General features: G+C 39.7%; 1 pseudogene; it reads left to right on the plus strand.

Annotated features, from left to right (window-relative positions):
- The first annotated feature begins 965 nt into the window (after positions 1-965).
- LOC148368144 (U2 spliceosomal RNA) lies at positions 966-1128 on the plus strand (annotated as a pseudogene).
- Positions 1129-3593: the final 2465 nt, after the last annotated feature.

A 3593-nucleotide genomic window follows, 5' to 3' on the forward strand; every position in this document is an offset into this window, starting at 1 on the left:
TCACAAGTCTTTCAGAGGGGAGCTCTCAGATTTATATCACTTGAGATATTAAGCCTGTAAATGGTGAAATGTGCAAATAGCCACCAAAGGTTTTGAAAAACATGATCGCATGCAAATGTATCAAGTTGAAGATAAATTTAAATTGGGAGCAATGTTTTTATTTACACTGAGAAAAAGATCAGGGTTTCCCAATATTTTATGTTGAGCATATTACATAAACACAGTCATTAATATTTGAAGGGAAAAAACAATCCACCAAAATAATTGTCTGTGTGTTTGAAGGTGTGTGAACATGCACTTCTTTTAAAAAAATATTATGGACATAAGGAAAACAAAGGTGAGGTGAGAAAAACTGCTAAAATTATGTAAACAAAGAAAAGAGAAACAAAATAAAGAAAATGATTTACATAAGGATACAAGTGAGATAAATGGAAGCCATGTGTATGTTTGAATTTTTTTTTCTGTTTTTTTTTTTTTTTTTTGGGGGGGGGGGGGGGGGGTTATTAGAGAAGCCTGTAATCATTTTTTTTTTTTTTTAAATAGAGTGCTTCCAGCCTACAAACAGAAACATGCAATTACTCGTGCAGAGACAAAGCAAGTGTTCGGATCAGGCGTCCACATGAGCCAGCAACCATGTGTGTTCATGCATAAGATCACAGCACACATGGAGCTGGTTACAGCACGGCCCTCTGGGTAATGTGGTTCAATGAGGGCCTCCAGACAACTACAACCACTTATCGTTTGTCAGATTGTAATCCAATTTCTTCTTGGGTACTTTAGTCACCAGCATGCATTGACCAGGAATGGCAATAAAAATATTCTATTCTATTCTATTCCGGCTTAAATCTCGACCTAAAAGACGCACGCCTTGGTTTAATGATGAAACTAAATCCCTTGAACGAGAATGCAGGAAATCTGAAAGAAAATGGCGCGCTACCAAGCTTGATGTCTCCTGTGGTTCTGATATAACTGGGAGGAGATGCAGGAGAACCCAAATGTATCGGTACGTAACGATTGGAATTATAGTGAGCACAGATTTTTACAATCTGGAGATGGAATAAGAGCTTGCTCTGTCCACTCCACGCATCGGCCCGGTATTGCAGTACCTCCGGGAACGGTGCATTCGCAATGATCGCAGCAAGGCTTTAGGGCTAGGACCTTAGCTTGGCCTTTTGGCTGAGAGTAAGAGTCCCGGCTCCTTGGCTTTGTGCGTATTATGAACTGACCGATAACGGATAATGGATAATGAATAACGTAGATAGAACAATAACCCTTAAAAACCCCGCTTGTGGTTTTCCATCAAATCTGGTGTGATAGTTTGTTGAAGTATAAAGCGGCCCTTGCCTCTGCAAAATCAGACTACCTTTCGGAAGTGATTGCGTCACAAAAGAACAATCCCAAAGTCCTTTTCGACACTGTAGCATCGCTTACAAGGCAACAGACTATCCCAGATAGCTCCACTCATTCTGCCCACGACATAATGGTCTTCTTTACTAAGAAGAACCAAAGCATACAGGAAGAAATCGCTAAAGACAGTATTAATTCAACACATAATAAAGCACTGAAATCTATAGATGCACAACATGGTGGCTGTCCAGGGATTTTGTCCCGTTTTAGTGAACTGTCACTCGATAATCTTAAACAGATGGTGAATACGGCCAAACCGACGACTTGCCAGTTCGACCCGCTTCCAGGTTCACTTATTAAAGGTCTCTTTGGCGTTCTTGCACCTTCAGTTCTAAATATTTTAAACATATCACTCTCCTCAGGTGTAGTTCCAGCGGCTTTTTAGTCCGCTGTCATTAAACCCACACTGAAACGACCCAACCTTGATCCAGAAAACTTGTGTAATTATAGACCTGTGTCAAACCTACCCTTTCTTTCTAAAATACTTGAAAAAGTAGTGGCACAGCAGCTGAATGATTTCAAGTCCGTGAACAATCTCTTTGAATCAATGCAATCAGGATTCAGGGCTAACCACTCTAATGAGACAGCTCTGATTAAGGTAACCAATGATCTCCTACGGGTAATGGACTCTGGCGCATCATCACTTTTGCTGCTGCTGGACCTTAGTGCTGCATTTGACACAGTGGACCATAATATCTTGCTAGAACGGTTGGAAAAATGGATTGGTCTCTCAGATAGGACACACTGCATTAAATATGGCGAATTGACATCTGAGCCCTTTAGTGTTACCTGTAGTGTTTCGCAGGGTTCAGTGCTTGGCCCCCTTCTCTTCAGCATTTATATGCTTCTGTCAAAGCTAATCATATTTAGTTAATTGTGTATTTCTCTGTCTTCTATGTTACAAATAATCCTGATGTGCTTGACTTATATTACAACTCGTTTTCTGCTGTTTTGTACTATTTTTGAACCGAAAGATATATATGACGTCGCTTGTTATTACTACGCATGTGCGAACTTTGAACCGTAGACGTATGTGTGACGTCATTGATACTTTCTGCGCATGCGCACGCTTTTGAACAAAACCCGGCTGCACCGCGGGAAAATTGTGAGACGGGTGAGACTTTTGAATCCGTCCTCCCACTGCGCAGTGAATAAATCCTAAAACTACATTTGCCTCTCTTACTGATCACTTCAGTTTTAACCTATTACGAAAATATTATCCCTAACATTTTTGTTGCCGAAACCGGGACGGTACGTAGTATTTTGAAGTTGAAAACGAAAGAAAAAAAACCAATCCATTCTACCGCGTGGTCTAGAACAAAGGAAACTTTGTTCTTTTTCGAAATCGGCTTCGAAGTCAGCGGCATCGTCAAAGAACCAGGATGAAGTGATCGGTAAGAGATGCATTTGTAATATAAAAATTTGGAATAATTCTAAGAACGAAGCCATTTTTATAAAAAGATAAAGTTGAATTGGCCACAGAGAGAGATAATAGTGTTGGACGGGCGCCATATGTGGGCTTGAGAAGCCATTACAAAACCTTAGCTAAGTAAATACCCTAAAGGAATCAGAATAAAATACGAAGTATTTCAAATACTCAAACTTTTTGTTTGAGACGGAACTGGATTGATTGCCTCGGGACGGAAAAATGTCGACACTAACCCCGCCGTGGGGTCGGTAGAATGGGAAAGAAAAGTAAGGGGGGGGTACTGAAACGACCCCCCCACTTTTCCCATTGTCCTTTTTCAAAAAGAGGACGGATCCCTCTGTGGTTATATAAAATAAAATAAGGTTTAAGTAAACTGCATGGCTTCATAAAAAAGTGTACACGGTCTAAAATTAAACTAATTTTTTGTGGGCCCACTCTGTCTTGTCAAATGTTTTATGTTTGTTCAATGTGTAAATGTTTGTATTCTTTCCTATATTCTTATTCTTCTTGTCTTATATGTTTGTTTGAGCTAGCTTTTAATCGGCCCACGTAACTGAAAAGAAAAAAAAATAGAAAAATACGAAGAAAATTGCCGCAAACGAGAGAGCGCGCGCATTTTTAAAAGGAAAAAAAAAAAAAAAAAAAAAGGAAGAAGCGAAGTGCACATTGCAACGAGAGAAACGTTTTTTTTAAGAGTAAGACCGTTTAAAAAATGTTGTTTTTGGGTGGAACCGAGAGCACATCGCGTTAGGAATCG

Source organism: Urocampus carinirostris, chromosome 4 (assembly GCF_059441175.1).
Source record: "Urocampus carinirostris isolate Australia breed hairy pipefish chromosome 4, RoL_Ucar_1.0, whole genome shotgun sequence".
In the NCBI taxonomy this organism is placed as follows: Eukaryota; Metazoa; Chordata; class Actinopteri; order Syngnathiformes; family Syngnathidae; genus Urocampus; species Urocampus carinirostris.